We start from the raw sequence: 18,921 nt of genomic DNA on the forward strand, positions 1-18,921 counted from the left end.
CTCAGGGTACAGTCAGGGGCTGCAGGCGGGTGCAGGGCCAGCTGCGAGGAGAATCCCTCCTGGGTAAGAACAGATGGTGTACATGTGTTTGTAGGTGCCAGGAAACACAGGCCAGTGACAGCCTCTGGGGAGGAGGCCTTGGGAACAGGCAGTGGCCCGTTCCTTTCTGCTGTGCACGCCGAGAGCATGTGCCAGTTCACCAGTATAAGGGGGTTTGTATACTTGTGCATTGTTTTACACGTACATGCTCCAAAACCCAGCAAATGCACAAAGATCACGAGGGCGCACACATACACACACACCTGCCCATGCGTGCCCAGCTTCTGTCCAGCCAGCTCCCTCCTCCTGCGGCCTGAGGGAGAGACAGGCGGCTGTGGCAAACAGATGGGACAGAGTCAGAGAGACGGGTGGGCAGACAGAGACAAAGAGACAGGGAAAGAGACAGCAACAGCACGAATGAGCTCAGCTCAGGCCCTAGGGTGATCCTGCTCAGAGCAGCCACTTCAGGCTGGTCCAGGGGCTGCGGGAAGTGAAAGTGCCCAACAGGAAAGCCTGCAAGGCTCCACCCTCAGCCTGGCCACTCACTGCGGTGTGGCCCCGAGCCAGTGCCTCACCTCTCTGGGCTGCAGCCTGCCCACGAGTGCGGGCAGTGGGTGGGAGACCTGCTGGCTCCGACCCTCCAGCACTCCGGGGTCCTGGTTCCCTGTCAAGCCCCCGCTTCCCCTCTCCCCAGATGGTGCCGAGGGCAGTGTCCAGGTCAGCTGCCATCTCAGCCCAGCCAGGAGCTCACTCCCAAAGCCCCTCCCTCCCCTTCCATCAGCCCCAGCATCAAATCGGAGAGGGACGAGCCGGGCACTGACCGGAAACCACAGGTGTGGATACTGCCGTCTTCCTGCCTCATTTCGCCTAATCCCCATCACAGCCCTGATCCCATGTTACCACACGAAGCAACCGAGGCGCAGAGGATGATCGGGCCAGAGCCCCGCGGCCAGCGGGGGATGAATATGAATGAGCTGGGATGGAACCCACGCGTCTACTCCAAAGCCCATCGGCTCCTTCCACAACATCCTGTTCGGCAGGCAGCAGGAGGGGCCACAGGGGCAGATACCCCCACATTTCCTGACCTAGCACCCAGACCCAGGACTCCACAGGCCCCAGCCTGTCTCCAGCAGCCTCAGAGGTGACTCTAGAAGGGCCCCTGAAGCCCTGCCTCCCTGCTCCGACCACCAGGAAAGCCAGCAAGAAGCCCAGAGCTAGCATTCCTGACTGCATGCCAGGCGTGGTACCAAGTGCTTCAGTGTCACCCTTGGGAGGTGGGTACTACTTTTATTCCCATTTGACAGGTGAGGACACCGAGGCACACATAGGCGGGGCAACTTGTCATGCGTAGAATAGGGAACTGACAGCTGGACCCACGAGCCTGATCACTGCGTCGCCCCATCCTGCAGCCTAGGAGTTTTTCCACTCTGACCTCCAACCCCCAAGCCAAGGAGTGTCTAGCGGGGCAGCAAAGGCCTCACCCCAGAAGCGCTGCTTAGATCAAGGGCCCTTGAGCCACCACCATTAGGGCACCTCAGTGCCGACCCCTCTCTGTAGCCGGTCTCTTCCCAGGATGATACTTGGGGTCCCTGGAAAGCCCCCACCTCCATCCTTGAGTCCCAGCCCTGGGTGAGGAGGGGAAGCGGAGAAGGTCTGTGTGCCCCCACAGACCTCAGACAATGTCCTCCAGGACAGGGGCTGTCCTTTGCCTGAGGTCCAGAGAGAGTGCGGGACAAGCAAGACTCACACAGCAAGCGGGAGGCAGGAAGGGGCTCCACAGCCCTTCATCTCTGCCTCCCAGCTTGGCACAGAGGGCACCCTACCTCCTATGCTGGGTGGGTTGAGCTGTGACCCAGTGTGGAGACAGGGATGGGGCTATGGGTTCTCAGTAGCTTCTAGCTTCTCACGCAGCCCCCGGCAACCCTGTGGGCCTACTGTGTGCAGATACTCCTATCTCCAACCCTATTTCACTCCATCCCCTCCAGGAGCCTGGCAATATCCCCATTTCACAGATAAGAAAACTGAGACCGGGACATGTGACCACTCAGTCATGGGATCTAACTCAAAATGCCTCACTTCCCATCACCAAACAGGCCTTCCTGCCGCCCCTGCCCCAATCCAACCACTCCCAGCCCTCAGGGACTACCTCTTCCAAAAAAAAAAAAAGTCTTCCCAGAGCTCTTGGAACCTCCGCTCAGTGGACCATCTCTCCTCTGACATTCAGAAAGCAGACTGAGGCTGGGCGCCTCAGCTGTACACTCAGGCCTGTAATCCCAGCATTTTGGGAGGCCGAGGCAGGTGGATCACTTGAGGTCAGGAGTTCGAGACCAGCCTGGTCAACATGGTGAAACCTCGTCTCTACTAAAAATAAAAATACAAAAATTTTCTGGGCATGGTGGCAGTCACCTGTAATCTCAGCTTTCTCTCCAGCCTGGGCAAATGAGCAAAACTCTATCTCAAAAAAAAAAAGAAAAAAGAAAGAAAGCAAACTGAGGCCAGCACACCCACAGTGCCTCCACCCTCAGACTGAGGCTCCTGGGAATTGAGGCTCTATCTCCCTCAGACAGGGCACTCACTCCCCTTCCCAAAGACTAAGAGGTCCCAGGACTCCCTTCTCCAGCACCTCCATCCACACAGCCCCCTACCCGATTGCAGGACTCTGCCCCAAGGGGCCAAGCAGGACCCCAGGCCACACCTCAGCCCCTCCTCTCCCTTCTTCTTGGCGCTCCTCCAGGCCTGGCCAGTACCAGGCAGGCTACCCTCCCACCACCGGGCCCTGTCCATGAATCCCACCTCTGTTGGGCACCACAGACCCCCCTTTCTCCTCCCCAGACAAATGGGGTCTTGAGCAAGGCACCAGGACAACCACGCACAAGGCCAGATCTATTTCCTGGACTGGCGCGGCTGCCAGCGGGGTGGGCGGTCCGGCTCGCAGAGCGGTCTGTCCCTTCCACAGCCCCTCCAGGTCCAGCCTCTGGCATTGGGAGCCCGGCACTCTAAGCTCATCCTGGCAGGGCTGGGACTAGCAGCCCCCCTCCCCAGGTGACCCAGGAGTGGGCCTGGGCCAGGCGCCCCTAACCACGCTCCCCACTTCCTCCTCTCTCCCTTCCCCTGACACAGTGTGGGTGGGGACCTCTGAGCGTAGGTCCAAATCCTGCTCTGCACCCTGGAAGAGAATCTCTCCAGGCCTCTGTTTGGTCGTTCGTAACCGCGTGTGACACTCCCTATGCTGCAGGGGCTGCTGTGGCCACAGATGGGGTAGGGTACAGGCAGAAAATCCCGGCACAGAAGAGGTGCTCAGTCTAAACTGGTTTTTCTCTCTCCTTCGTTCCCTCTTCTGCCCTAGGGCGATAAGAGGTGGGGCTGGCAGAAATGGGGGTAAGAGGGCACAGGCTGGCAGGGTAGAAAATGACCTGTCCCAGGCACTTAAAATGTTACCTATTCCAAAATCAAAGTCTCAAATCCCTCTACAGCCGGCAGTGAAGTCTCCTAAGACTAGGCTGGTTAAGGCTCCCAAGACCCCACAGCCAGGCTGGGAAACACAGCGAGACCCCGTCTCTACAAAAAAAAAAAAAAAAAAAAAAACAATTAGCTTGGTGTGGTGGTATGTGCCTATAGTCCCAGCTACTCAGGAGGCTGAGATGAGTGGATCACTTGAGTCCAGGTGGTCAAGGCTGCAGTGAGCCATGACTGTACCGCTGCACTCCAGTCTGAGTGACAGAGCAACAGCCTGTCTCAAAAAAAAAAAAAAAATCCCACAGCCCATTAATGGCAACACTAGGGAGGAGGCCTCAGAGCCAAGCCCGCAAATCAAAGCTCAAAGCCCACTGCCTCCTAAAAGCCAGCCTAGATATTATCCCCATTTTACAGACAAGTAAATTGAGGTACACAGTAGTTAAGTAATATGCCTGAGGTCACACAGCTAGTGAGCATCTGGATTGATTTCTTGTGACAATTAGGCTGCTACCAAAAGCTGTTCGTTGTGGCACAAGCACTCCCTAAGAATCTGTGATTTTGACTCGGCATCCAGAGTCAGGTCCAAGTTCTTTAGCCTGAAATGCAAGGCCTCCCAGCAAGGTGGTATACAGCAGCAGAAGACAGCACTGGACCTCGAGTCAAATGCCAGGCCTGCCACTCACATCTTGCTGTGTACCCACGGCAGCTTACCAGGCCTCCCTGGCCTCACTGTCCTCTTGTGTAAAATGGGAATAACGAGACTGACCTCCCAGGGTGGCTGGTGGGGTTACCTATCCATGCAGTCACACAAATTTATTGAACATCTACTATGTGCCAGGCCCCATTCAAGGTACTTGAGATAGAGCAGAGAACGAGACAAAAAAAAAAGCTGCCTTCAGGGAGTTGATACTCTACAGTGGTGGGAGGGCACAGAGTAAGCAAGCAAATAAAACAGTATCAAGTTGTGTTAAGGGCTTTAAGAAACCAGAGGGAGGAGGCCAAGGGCAAGGGACAGGGTGGTCGGGAGGACTTCCCTGAGGAGGTGACAGTTAACCAGAACAGGGGACAGACATGCACTGAGCCAGGACAGCAGCAGTGAGCACAGAAGGAACAGCAAGGTCAAAGGCCAGTGAATCAAATGAGAGCTGGAGCCTATGGGAAAATGCCTGGCACATAGCAGATGCTCAATAAACAGCAGCTGTGAGCATTATTACTCTAAGCCCCCCAAACCCCTTGCTCCTTGCCTTCCTCTTCTGGAAACCAGGTTGCGATGCAGCTTGAAGTGCATCCTAGGTCTCTTCCACATTCCTTCATTCATTTAAAGTAACCCTACTTCCATTAATAGTTCTCCCATTTTGCAGGTGAGAAAACTGAGGTTCCCAAGATCCCACAGCCCATAAACGACAGCATCGGGACATGAACCTAAGTCTAGTGGTCTCAAACCCCATGCTCCTGGCAGCCTTGGGCGGTCTTACTTACAAAGGGCGTTCACTACATTCCCCCTTCCCATCCCAAGACAGCTCAGCCTGTCAGAACGTCTCTAGGATGAACCAAGGTCTGAGCCTGCCCTTTGAGGCCACCCAGGACAGCCCTCTCTCCTCTTTCCCAGGTCACCCTGAAATGTTAGCACCTGCCACCTGGAGCACGTCCCAGTGCCAAGCCCTGTGCCTTACTTTGTCCCCTGGCCTTGCTCTAGCAAGGTGAAGTAGGGATTCTTATCATCCCCATTGTATAGGTAAAGAAACTGAGGCCCAGAAAGGTGGAGAAACATGCCCAATGGCAGCTTTCAGGAAAGTGGCAGTGTTGGGATCTCAGCTCAGGCCCTCATCACCTGAAAGACAGTCACCTGTCATTTCCCAGGCCTCTCAAATGGCCCTCTTTGGGCATCACTCTCAGTCCCTTGCCTGGCCTGTCCCCCTGGTGATGCCAAAATGGTAGACAAGACAGGCTTCCCCTGACTTGGTTATTCTCAGGGCACCACCAGCCACATGCCTGGCATGCGGTGCCCTAGGCCAGGGCTGGCTGAGCAGCTCAGAGCACTCAAGTCCCACGAAGGAGACCAGTGGCCAGGGGCTCAGGCAACGGCTGTGGGGACAGGGCTCGCCTGATGAAAGTGCACACACAGGCCCTGGGGCAGGCAGGAGAGGAGCACCAGAGAGGGAGCCTGCCACACCTGGCTCCATCCTGGCTCAGCCACCAGGGCACTATGTGCCTGTCAGGAGGCTCTCTGCCTCTCTGTCCCCGTTCCTGTTACCACGAACTCAGGACCATACCCCCACTGCTAAGGGTCATGGGGAAAGGTACAATGCCACAGAACTCTAGTGAGATCTGGCTTCCCCACGTGTGTCAGGAAATCATTTTAAAACGATTTTTAAAAGTAATGATGGTGGGCCAGGCGCGGTGGCTCACGCCTGTAATCCCAGCACTTTGGGAGGCTGAGGCAGGCGGATCACAAGGTCAGGAGATCAAAACCATCCTGGTTAACACTGTGAAACTCCGTCTCTACTAAAAATACAAAAAATTAGCCAGGCGGGGTGGCACGCACCTGTAGTCCCAGCTACTCAAGGAGGCTGAAGCAGGAGAATCACTTGAACCCGGGCGACGGAGGTTGCAGTGAGCCGAGATCGTGCCACTGCACTCCAGCCTGGGTGACAGAGCAAGACTCCATCTCAAAAAAAAAAAAAAAGTAATAATGATGGTGGTGGTGGTTCCCAGTCACTGAGAGTCTATTACATACCAGGAGCCATCGCATCCATGAGCCCAAATAACAGCCACCCTGGGAGACATGTGCTTCATCTCCATTTTACAGAGGGGGAAACTGAGGCCAGAGGTCCTCCACTGTAAAAACCAGAGCCAGGTTGCAAACCCAGAACTTGCTGCTCTCCTGTGCAGCTTCCTGTTGTTAGTAATTGAATGAAATGCTGCTTCAGGAGAACCACTGGGGACTGGGGGGAGAGAGAGGACTCAACGGTGTCAGAGAGACAGGCTCCCCCAGGGAAGGAGTTAGGCCTGCTGAGTCCGGCACTCAGGGAGGGAGATGCTTCCCAGAACGTGCCTGCTGGGTGACCTTGGGCAAGTCACTTCCCCTGTCTGATTCCTCAAAGGCAGATACCAATGCTGGTCCCCCCAGAGAACGGCACTGGGTCAACAGGTCCTCAGCAAACATGACGGATGGGGACAAAGTCACTTGGGGGCAAGAAAGGAGCATGTGCCCAGATGAGAGACTTATGTGATCAGAGGCCCTGGGGAGCGAGAGGGCTCAAGGAGGCAGAGGTGGGAAGATCATGGCCATAGAAGTCGGAGGGAAGGGCTGGGTGGCGGTGCTGGGAGGAAGCACGCGCTGGTGCAGCAGGGTCTCCAGTCTGTCCACAGGGGCAGGCAGGATAAGCACAGACCCGCCCACTGTGCCTCACTCCCCAGCCCTCCGCCACCAAGAACCCCCACTTCAGCCTGTGACAGCAACACCAAGTCCCCTGCAGGAGCCCTTCCCCCACCACACCTCCTCCGTCCTCCAGGGCGCACCCACCACCCTGCACAAGCCCCCTTCAGGGCACCCATCACTACCCCTTTCCTGGGGACCTCCAACACCTCAACAGCCACAGCCCCTCCACGTGGGGACCACCGCACCTTGGAGACAACATCTCCCTATCCTTAGCAACCACCAACACTGTGCGCAGCCAGCCAGCCTCCTTCCTCTGTCTCCTCCTCTCTCCACGGAGACCACAATGCCACAGAGGCGGCTCCCTCACCACGGCAACCACCGTCACTCAGCGCCGCCTGGACAACAGCTCCCTCCACGTGGCCGCCACCAACACAGCCTCGGTGACAGCCCCAGCCTCTCCTCTCCTCTCCAGGGCAGCCACCAGCCCCAGCCAGGACAGAGCAGCTCCTTCTGCCTGCCCGTCTGCCTGTTTGCGGCCTCCTAGTGCCAGACGGCTCTCCCTGTGCCTCCAAAATTCAATGACACAGGATCAGGCCCCATATCAATTCTGCTGGCATTTTCCCCTGCTCCCGGCTCACTTCCAGCCTCTCTCTCTACAATGGAAAGACCCCCACCTGAGCGAGACCCCCACCATGTTGTCCCAGGCCTTCCCCTGGAAGCTGGCTCTCCACCCCCAGCAGGTGCACAGATGCCCCCTGACCTGCTGGGGTGCAGACTAGGCCTGGCTCAGCCTCTCTGCCGGGTGATGGGGCAGGAGCTGGGGTCCTTGAGCCAACAGGGGCTTCCTGCCCACCCTCCCCAGTGGGCCTGTCTTAGCTCCCAACAGGCCTGCCGCTCTGCAGGCTGCCTCACAGGCCCTGTGGAAGGAAAGCTAGGTGGGAGGGGTGCCCACGGCTGGGGGCAGGGGCCGGGCCCACAAGAAGGAACACACAGAAGCCTGAGGCTGGGCCACATCACAGGTTTGCAAGGCCAGGTCATGTGAGCTATGCTCACGGACAGCGACACACACAGGCAAAAGGACCCTGTCCTTACCAGATGTCTGCAGCAGAGGAGGCCCCTCCGGCACTGTCCCCGACCTGGGTCTCAGAAAGGTCCCCCAGGCAGCAGCGGAAGAAGTAGCAATGAGATCTCAGGTCCTGGCCCAGCCCGGGTGGCAGCAGCTCCTCACCCAAGTCCTCTCCTTCTGCAGGGAGGCGAGGGGGAGAGACGGGAGGGAGGGAGAGAAGGGGAGGAGAGGGAGGGGGGACAGCAGGAGGGAGGGAGGAGGGAAAAATGCTGAAGTCTTGAAGGGTACACTCACTTCTTTCTTGGGTTTCCCATGGCAACCGAATATACCACAAATGAATATCAGGGTGAGACAGAGAGAGGAGGTAAAGGGAGAGGAGGAATGGAGGGAGATGGAAGAGAGATGGAGAGAGACAGAGATAGAGAGATGGGGGAGACAGGGCAGGGAGAGATGGAGAGATGCAGAGAGAGATGGAGGCAGAGACGTGAAGGCACTGAGATGGAGAGATGGGGCAGGGAGAGGAGAAGAGATGGAGGTAGAGAGAGAAGGATGATGAGGTAGGAGAGATGGAGGGATGAGGCTTCCAATCGTAACCCATGGGGCTCAGGGACCAGGGAAGAGGCCAGGGGCCACAGGGCTTCTTTCAAGCCCCTGGGCAGGAGAAGCAGGCACAGATGAGTGAGCTTTCTGGGAACCAAGGGGCCCCCACTCCCACCCCTTCACCTTGTCCCACACTCCCTACTGGGCTCCACAGCCTGGAGGTGCCTCCCAAGTCACATCCCAGCCTCACACCCCACTCATAGCCACGGTCACACATGTCACACCCACGTGCGTGTGCACACACACTCTCACACTCCCCTGACCCCCAGTGCCCCCACACAGCCCTTACTCCCTCCATGGCGAACCACCCTCCTCTCCTGTTGGTCACTGGGATCACCAACGCCACCCAACCCCATCATCAGCTGGGCCCCAGGGAACAAAGACACCCTCGCCCTCGGCACACCCTCTCCTCTTCGGAACTCTGCCAGGACTGGCACACGCCTTCCCCTATGTGCTCAGCCTGTTTCCAGCCAGGTGTAATGCCTCTGCCCCACCTTCCCGCCATATGGGCTCACACACAGCCTAAGAGCACAGTACCTGGCTGACCTCCACCTGCACAGACAGGCGCTCCCAGACAGACGGGCCTCGGTGGAACCTCGCCTCCATCTGTGCAAACACGTGCACACACACACTCAGCCCTTCCCGAGGAGGCCCCTCTCCCTGTCCCGCCCCGCACCCCACCAGCCCAGATGGTACTCTTGGCCCTCCCCCGCAGGCAGGGGCTCACACCTCGGCCCCCTCGGCATTGCCATTCACAAACATATGTAGACCCACCAAGTGCTGGCAGCCAGCGGCGCCCAACGGAAAATAAACACACACTCGGGCCTCCCTTCCCCCCTCCCCCCTACACTGCCTCAACTCCCTCACCCCCTCCCAAAGGCAGAGAACTAGCAGGGCCGGCTTCCTCCAGGAAAAGGCTCCCAGGCCTAGCTGGGAGCACACAATTGACCCTGAGCCCCTCAGCCAGCAGGGTTGGGAAAGCACCCCAGAGGCACACGCTATACCCAAACACACACACACACACATATACACCAGTCCTCCCAGAGCACACCCAGACAGAATCCACACAGGAGAACTTCCCACCGCCGCAGAGAAACGCACATCACAGACCCAGAGACCCGTGGGCCTAGAGACCAAGGTGCACTGCACACAGCTGAACCAGAACACAGGGGCGCCCCACACAGACACACTCCCCAACACGCAGGCCCACGCTGGTACCAAAATGCATGCGGCCACTGCACAGACGCACAAACCAGAGGCACCGTGGACTGCCCCGCCCCAGGCTCACCAAACACATCCAGAAAAACGTGCCCAGGGACACGGGGCCCCCAACATAGACACATGCCAAAACATACATGCCCCAAGCATGCCCACACACAGGGAACCGCTCCCAGACACACGTGCCAATGCACATGTGCCAACACACCCCCAGCACAGCCACGCCTGCACGCCACAGCGCTCCCAGGACAGTTCACGCGGCGCGTCCCCATGCCGTCCACACTCACCCGGCACACACACCCCCTCGCCAGCAACTCGCCGGGTCCTGGCTCCGGTCGCCCCCTGTGCCCCTACCCAGCGCGGCCGGCCCCGCCGCCAGCCCCCGCCCCTGCCGGCCGCTTTCGGATCCCGGGCACCGCGCAGAGCCCAGAGGCTGCGAAATTGGCTGCGAGCGTCAGGGGGCTGCGGCTTCAAATTCTAAACACAGGCAAGTAAGGAGGAAAGCCGGGCCAGCCGAGCGAGCCGGGCCAGCCGGGCGCAAGTTCCGGAGGCTGGCGGGGCGGGCCGCGGGGGACGGGGGCCTCGAAGAGCCGCGGACGGCGGAGGACGGTGCGGAGGTGGGGAGCGCGGCGGGGTCGGGGGGCAGGGGGGCAGGGTGGCGGTGCGGCCCCGGCGGGGCTCCGAGCGCGCGCTCCCGTCCCCACTACGCCAGGTCCGCGGCAGTTCCCGCCCGCCCCCTCCTCCGGCCCAGCAGCCATCGCGCACCCGCCCCGTGCGCCCCCAGGACGGACGATCCCAGCCTGCGGACGGACGATCCCAGCCTGCGGACGGACGATCCCAGCCTGCCGCCAGACCCAGGTCTGCCTCCGCCAAACCCAGGTCTGCCTCCGCCAAGTGGATGGACCGTATCGAGCCACAGCTACGCGGCTGTGCGTCGCCTCCTCCAGGACGTCTTCACTGCTCTCCGCCCTCTTCGCCGCTTCTCTGCCCTCACCTCCACCTCCGCCTCTGGCCTCTGCTCACATGCACAGCCGCAAACTCAGCTCCACCAGCGCCCACGCTCCACAGGAAGGGAGAGGGAGGGCATTCGCCCTGTCCAAGGGGCTGGGGCAGGCCCGCTCCAGTTCCACTTCATCCCGACCACACTTTAGGCTGCTAACGCGCCTAGCTTTAGCAGCTGTGCGGCCTCGAACCCGTGACCGCACACTCTGCCTCCGATTCCTCATGTGTGCAACAGGAATGATGCAGAGGGGCGTTCTGAGGATTTAATGAGGGACTCCTTAAACAGGCTTAGAGCAGCAGGCAACGAACACGGAAGATGATTAGCCAGTATTATTAGTCAGTATTGGCCCCTGTCTTGCTGCTGTAGCGTGGAAGGTTAGGCACTTCTCTGAGCTCAAGCTCCTCCTCTGGAAAATGAGGATGGCTTTGCTGGCTCCGGAGGATTCTGGGAGGAGTCTCAGAGACCCCAGGGAACATGCAGCTGCCATCCAACCAGCAAATGTGAGTGAATTAATCTTCGGGAAAGCATTAAAATTGCAAGTTCCTGCAATTTTCCCCTCGTCCACTCTCCCGATCAAAATCTCAGTGGACAGGGCCCAAGAATCTGCATTTTAACCAGCACCCAGAGATTCTAATGCTCCCTGACAAAAAGGATATTACTCAATTTCTTGGCGCAGCATGGATGGTCCAGTATGGTTGATCCTCAAACTACATGTCCAGACTCATCTTCTCAAAATCCACTCTGGGCTTCCCCACCTCCGGGCCCCTGCTCACACGGTCACTCCATATGGCACGCCCCCACCCAGGGGCAGGCAGGACCTCTTTCACAATCCTCCAGCCAAAATTAAACAAGATAACAGAGAGTGCCTTGCCCGATGCCTGGCACATAGCAGGTGCATAATCGAGAGAATTCTGCAAAGCCCAGAGCAGAAGTTGGCACAACCTCTCCAGCCCTGCCAGGGAGGCTCGCTCTACACCTGGCCTCCAGCCTGCAGCAGCAACCCCCTCTCAGTTAGGTCACAGAGGGACAAGAATCACCTGTCAAGCAAGCCCTACTGTGTGCAGACCCCATGCTGGGCACTTGTCAGAGGTTCCCGTGTCTCACCTCTCCTCCAGGGCCCTGAGCTCTGCCAGGCAGGGGCTCTTCTCTGGGGGTTCCTGCCTGAGCCCCGGGGCCCAGCATTTCTCCCTGGGTGAAACATGCTAATAAGGGTGTGTGTGCATGCGCCATCTGAATGCAAAATGCAGCGATCCATCCTCGGTAGCATGTAGATGAAAGGAATTTGTTTAATAAGTATTTTTTGAGGGCCTACCAGTCTCCGCCTGCACAGAGCTGACATGCAGTGGGAGAAATAGACAGGAAATAGGCAGATGTAGGAAATCCACTGGGGAATGAGAAGGGCCAGAAAAGGAGGGAGGCAGGGAGGCTGACCCCACAGCCTCTGTCTCTCCAAGATTCAGGGACAATTGTAGAGGGAGAGGGATAAGAGACAGGCCAAGGAGGGAAACTGAGTCAGGCCTGAGTCTTGGGACTAGGCCCACGGCAGGCTGGTCAGGCAGCCTTGGGATTCATTCCCTACTTCCCCCGAGAGAAGTGGTGACCAGTGTATACAAACATCACAAGAGCTGGCAGCACCCAGGCTCTTCTCATGCATCCTTAGGCCCCACCCCCATCCCCAGCAGTTCCCATGCACTTCAGGGGCTGAAAAGCAGAGGGTGAAAAGCATGAGAAGGAAACAGACACATGCATGCACCGTGCAGACCCCCTCCAGGAAGCCAGGAATGAACAGAGGGAGCAGATGAGAAGGGGGAGGGAAACAATGGCATCCCGAATGCCAGACAGGATGTTATACACGTGGTCTTCTCTTACCTAACCTTTAGCATGACCTTTAGGACAACCCAGAAGGGTTAAGAATTCGTTTTTTTGTTTTTTGGTTGTTTTATTGTTGCTGTTGTTGTTGTGGCCAGGCACGGTAGCTCACGCCTGTAATCCTAGCACTTTGGGAGGTTGAGGAGGGAGGATCACGAGGTCAGGAGTTCAAGACCAGCCTGACCAACATAGTGAAACCTTGTCTCTACTAAAAATACAAAAATTAGCCGGGTGTGGTGGTGTGTGCCTGTAATCCCAGCTACTGGGGAGGTTTTTTTTTTTGAGACGGAGCCTCACTCTGTCACCCAGGCTGGAGTGCAGTGGCACAATCTCGGCTCACTGCAACCTTGGCCTCCTGGGTTCAAGCGATTCTCCTGCCTCAACCTCCTGAGTAGCTGGGATTACAGGCATGCACCACGACGCCCGAATAATTTTTTGTATTTTTAGTAGAGACAGGGTTTCACCATGTTGGCCAGGCTGGTCTCGAACTCCTGACCTCAGGTGATCCTTCTGCCTCGGCCTCCCAAAGTGCTAGGATTACAGGTGTGAGCCACCACGCCCAACCAAGAATTTGGTACTTTTGTCCCCACTTCACATTGAGGAAACTGGGCCTCAGGGAGGGGAAGTGACTTGCCCAGGACACACACCGAGAGGAAAAGAGGTTGGATTTGGAGCCCTGCCCCTGCCCTTTCCACAAGCAAGATGGCCAGGAAGTGGGGAGTCCAGGGGGCTACAGCTGAGGCCACGATAGACTCGGGACCTGAAGAAGATACTGATCCTGGGGCAACCTCCCCACCGTCACCCAGGGGAGCCCTCCAAGCGCTGCTGTTCGAGGCACTGTGGGAGGGCCAGGGAGCAAGGGGCTGCCTTTGGGGGTGTCCCGTCACCGTGGGGGAGGGGCGCAGGAGGAATGGGATGTGGGGATTGAGATGCAAGCACCACCCACGAGGCCCCTCCTTTCCTGTCTCTCCTTGCAGCCGAAGCAAAGGGTGTCCCCCGCCCCCAGCTTCCCTAGGGCAGGGTCACTGCACCCATTTACAGATAAGCAAAGCAAGGCCCAGAAAGGGCCTTCCGTGAGAGGGGTACGCCAAGATGTAGAGGCCTCCAGGCCCACCTGGCAAAGGAGTTCAGCAGCCAATGGTGCTGATGTGAGAGTCTCCCTTCAGGGGTTCCAGTCCTGGTTCCATCGCTGTGTGGCCCTGGACTGGTCTGTAACCTCTCTTGTTTCTTGTCTTCAAAATGAGGAATAATAATAGCGCCTACTGCAGCTGGCTTTTGTGGGACTAAACGAATGCCGCCCATAAAGAGCTTCGAACCGGGCCTGGCTCTCAGTAGGGGCTCAATAATATTAGCTGATATCATTATTATTATTATCACTATAGTTATTACTATTTCAATCAGCAGCATCGTGCAGCCAGCACCCTTCCTCTGGCACCCCAGGCATAAGCAAGCCTGCCCAGGTGGCTCTTCAGTCCTCAGGGCTTCTCTGGGGCTTTCCTAGGGACTGTCTGCAGAGCTGGGGGGAAGGAGAGGGGGCTCAATTATTCCAACCCCCAGACACCATCTCCAGTAATAATGTCAATGCCTCTGCCCCAGGTGGTAATTGAGCCAAGAGAAGGTTAATTTAATCAGGGATTGGGCTGGGACGGCAGGAGGCAGAGGACTGGGTTAATCTTCTAGACGATTAACACAGCTCCTGAAGAGGTCTGACTTGCTAAGAAGGCTCAGGTTTCGAGCCAATCCTACTTCTCGGCCATCCACTCCACACAGCACATGTCACAACACGGGGCAGGTGGAGGCACAGAGAGAGGAGCTTGGCCCCCAGGCACTGTGGCCGGAGCAGGTGAGGGTAGCAGCAACGTGTGCCTCCCAGCCCTGCACACGGTTGTCACACTTTCACACTCACACATCACACCCACAAGAGAAGCTGCCACCATCCTCTTACAGAGACAGGAGAGGCTGACCTCTGTCACACACAGCCAGGATGCAGATGCGGCAGGGGTGTCACTGGAACCCAGTTTTGCTACCAAAAACAGGCATCCTACAAGACCTCAGGGGACATTGAGGAACAGGCATGGAGCCCCCAGTGACCGCCCTAGACATGCCCCACTGGAGAAGGCTTGCTGGGTGTGCCCGTTCCTATCACGCTGACTGTTTCTGGAGCTTGTGGGTGGAAGAGTAAGAGAGCACTGACCTGGGAGTCAAGAGCAGCCTCTCCTCCAGCCAGAGACCTCTTGGCCTTGGGCTCATCACCTGGCACCCCACCCCCAATTCCTCATAGCTCCATGTCTCTCCATGAAATGAGGGTACCCCTCGAGAAGGGGCTGGGTAATCAAATGTGTCTCCCTGTAGCCACTGAGGGCGGCGGGGGGAATGGAATTCACATGAAATCAACAGACAGCTTATGCCAGAACTCAGTTTACTCATTGGTCAAATATCCACATAATAGTGGCTAACTCACCCACCTCAAAGAACTGCCGTGGAAATCCAAGGAAAGAAAAGAAAGTCCTCTGCATAGTTAGACTTAAACCAAAACAGGAAAGCAGCTACTCTGGGCTGGGGGGATAGGAGGTGAGAGGACAGAGCTCACGTGGACTGAGCCCCCACCATATGCCAGGCATCAGCACCCGCCCCCCACAAGGCCCATGGTCTCCTTAACCCCCTTCACCTCTCTAACCCCCCACCCCCTGTTACAGAGGAGAGACTGAGGCTCAAAGAGGCGACGTGAACGCTTAAATCACAAAACACAGAAAGTAGCAAAATGGGATTCGAACCAATGGTCTCACGCTCCCTGGCTATGGCCATTTTCTATTGTCACATGCACTGACACACTCACATACACATTCACTCATTAAAGCACATCCACCCAGGGGTGGTGGGCCTGGCTGGGATGAAGAGGAAAACAGGGACTGGGGAGGTCAGATGGGGGCTGCAGCACATCGGAGGCCTCCAGGCCCACCTGGCAAAGGAGTTCAGCAGCCAATGGTGTTGATGTGAGAACCTCCCTTCGGGGGTTCCAGTCTTGGAAGGTGCACTACTCAGGGGGCAGGACTTAAGGAAAGGGGGTCCCATGCCCACTCAGGATGCTGGGAAAGGGGGCCTCTTGGGAGGGACCACGCCACGCATCCTAAGGCTCCATCCCTCTCCCCTTCCCACCCCTCATATACAAGGGACATAACCACACCCGGCCACACACACTCCCCTGACATCACACTTACACACTCTGGCTCTGGCTGGGGGGAGTGACCTCCGACAAAACTGTCCCACTGACGTCACCTGCGGCCTGGAGCTTATGTCACACCTGAGGTTCTCACTGACGTCACATACATACTTTTTCCTGATGTCCCCACAATTAACCCTCTTTCTTCCTGCCTAGGGGTTGATGGCCCAGAGGTACCCACCTCCCCACCCACACAGCTGCAGGGCCCCCGGCTCATCAGGACAGCACCTGCCTGTGCACCCCTTTCAGGGGACACACATGCCACATGCTTTGCTGATGGCCCAGACGTGACACGTCCCACAGGTGTCCACGGGCCACAAGAACAGGGGTGTCAGCCATGCATATACACATACACACACGCACACACTCCCAGTCCCGTCTCATGATACAGCTTGCATATTAAAACGCCTCTCAGTAACTGCGCCGGGCAGTCCGCGCCCCACAGCTTCCACCACATTCCTCCAGGTGCTGCCAGCACCCCCCTCCCTCCAGCTTTCTGACTCCGACAGCCTGGCCTGCTGACAGCGGCAGCCGCAGCCCAGACACACACACACACTCCAGCCTAACACCTGTGTCTCAGCAAGGGACCAAGGCAGTGCCCTCCAGCCGCAGCTGCTGGGTGAGAGGAGTCCAGAGGGAAGGGGCACAGCACAGAGCCCTGAGCTGTAGAAAGTGCCGAGTACCACGTTCCTCCCCAGCTGAGTGCGCGGTCAGCACCACTGTCCCCTTCTTGTCTCCCTCCTTGGGCACGCCTGACACACCATGGCCTGTGGCCTCTGCTTTGGACACAAGCTCCCCGAGTGTGCATGCACACGCACACACACACACCAGCTCGCTTCCCTCCAAACATTCCGAGGAAATCCTGCCAGGCCACTGACAGTGTGCGTGTGTGCGCTTGTGTATGTACAGACAGAGAGCAGGGTCCACCCCATGTCCACACACACACACACACCACACACACACAGCACGCACAATCCCCACATGCACACGGCGCCCCACCGGCCAACACACCCACCCCCTCCCCGTCCCCTGACAGCTGCTGGAACCCACACATGCACACACACACACTGGCACGCGCTCACACACACACACACACACACACACACACACGGCAGTGGCCCCGGCCCTGCCAGAGCTGCAGTCTCTGCGATTTATGCCGCCTCCCTGGGCTGCCTCCCTCCTTGTCCCTGGCCAGCGCCTCTGCAAGGGTCCCCACCCCCCAGTTCTGGTCTTAACCAACCCCACCGTCGTCAAGCCCCACCCTGGCCCCCCTTCCCCTAGAAGACATCCACCCGTCAACCCCTCTTACCAGCTAGAGGATGAATGCCTTGACCCGGCAGCACCCCGTGAAAGAGAGGGCTTAGGGCCCCCGATTCGAAAAGATGAGGGCAGAGAGGTGCAGTGTGGCACCGGCTGGCACACCGTCCACCATCGAGCCTCTGCACCACCCCCAGAAACGCTCACCTCACCGACCGTCCTCGGTGTCCTCCCACCGCCTCCGCCCACCGCCACCACCACCACCTCCCTCGCGCAGGGTGGTCCCCCGGGGGTCTCACGGGGATCCCCAGACCCAGGAGACAGTGGGGGTGGCTCTCCCTGTCTCATCCCCCCTTCCGTGTCCCTCTCCAAGCCCCACCCCCACTGACGGAGGGGGTGCCCTCCGGCTCCAGCCCCGACTCCCACCGTCTCCCCGGTCGCGGCGCTCGGATCCGGAGGAATTCACTTACCCCAGCCCCAGCCGGGATCCGGGCCAAGCACCGCCTCCGGGAAGCGGCGGCCGCGGGGCCTGCGCGTATGAGTGTGAGTGTGAGTGTGAGCGCGAGTGTGGGTGCGGGGTGCGTGGCGCGTGGCCGTGGGGTGGCCCGCGTGTGTCTGTGTGTGTGTCTGGGAGCGCGCGTGTGCGCGCAGACGCCGCCGCCCCCTCCTCCCCGCCGCCGCGCCTCTGCCTCTGCCTCGGCGGGGAGGGCGCCCGGGAGGGGCCAAGCGGCGCGCGTCAGGGGCCGCGGCAGGCCGTGTCCGTCTGTCCGTCCGCCAGCCCGCCCGCGCCCGGTGCCCTCCGCAGGCCTTTCCGCAGCAAGCCCGCTCCCGCCCCCCGAGCCGGCCGCACGCTCCACGGACACACGCGCGCTCGCAGACACACGCCCGCGGGGCTGGGGCCGCGCCTGGCGCCGCCGCTGCGGCTGCAGCGCCCGGGGAGGCGGCGGCGGCCCGGCGGAACCCCGAGCCCCGGCTCGGCGGACCCCTGTCCCGGTCCCGGCCCCCTGCGCTGCTCACCCCGCGGGATCCCGGTCCGGGTCCGGGTCCGGCTTCCGCCAGCGCATTCAACAGCTGGGGGCAAACTTGCAGCGGGGCCGCCCGAGGTGCGCCTGGACTCGCCCTCCGCCTGGACTCCGCCTCCGCGGATGGGCCCCCTCGCCGCCTTGTACCTCCATGCCCTGCCGCCTGCGTCCTGCTGGTTGGTCCCGCGTTCAACCGCTGGCGACTGGGGAAGTGCGGCTGCTGCGTTCCCATTTTACAGGCCAGACAACTGAGGTTCGGAAGAGGAATGATTCCCCCAAGGTTACACAGGGAGCCTGCAGACAGTATTAGACTTTACGCTCCCCTACCTTGTGCCAGGGCACTCACTGCCTTTCCCCACCCCTCCAGGAGTAGGTCCAAGGGATACTGGGCTCATCTGCAGCTAGAGAAGCTTCATTAGCCTTCCAGAGGCCCAGTTCCCGGCCCCTTACGCCAAAGCCCCTGCCACCTGCTGCCACCTGCAAAGGGGTGAATGCTGGGAGGAGGAGGAGGTGGAAGATGCAAGAAGCTCTGGCACCCGAGGCCTCTACCTTGGTGCTTGGGCAGGCAAGCACCTCCTCCCGAGGCCCTGCGAGCTGCATGTCAGAGGCCTGCTGCCAGCAGGCCCTGTACTTCTCCATCACTTTTATAGGACCGCATGCACCAGCACCTGTTCTCAGGTGTTGCACAGCAGATGAAGTCCAGGCTGCAGGAACTCCCCGTCGGGACATCTCATGCGGGTCTGGAATAAGGAGACTCCCCAGAAGAAGCCACTGCCTGAGCTGAATCCT

At 58.8% G+C, this 18,921-nt stretch overlaps 1 protein-coding gene across 10 annotated transcripts in view; it reads right to left on the reverse strand.

Moving 5' to 3' along the window:
* The window catches only part of ELFN2 (extracellular leucine rich repeat and fibronectin type III domain containing 2), a 59,682-nt gene extending 41,468 nt beyond the window's left edge, over positions 1-18,214 (reverse strand). For 3 of the 10 annotated variants that reach the window (XM_063663293.1, XM_063663292.1, XM_063663295.1), the window contains exons 1-2: positions 17,163-17,486; positions 7,970-8,120 (exon numbers count right to left, since the gene is read on the reverse strand). The gene's annotated coding sequence lies outside the window, so the exon portion shown is untranslated. Of the gene's footprint in view, positions 1-7,969; positions 8,121-9,080; positions 9,184-17,162; positions 17,487-17,580; positions 18,046-18,127 lie in introns of those variants that run through there. The other 7 variants (XM_063663300.1, XM_063663298.1, XM_063663294.1 and 4 more) reach the window with 6 other exon arrangements.
* Between the last annotated feature and the right edge of the window lie 707 nt (positions 18,215-18,921).

Source organism: Pongo pygmaeus, chromosome 23, assembly GCF_028885625.2.
Source record: "Pongo pygmaeus isolate AG05252 chromosome 23, NHGRI_mPonPyg2-v2.0_pri, whole genome shotgun sequence".
NCBI lineage: Eukaryota > Metazoa > Chordata > Mammalia > Primates > Hominidae > Pongo > Pongo pygmaeus.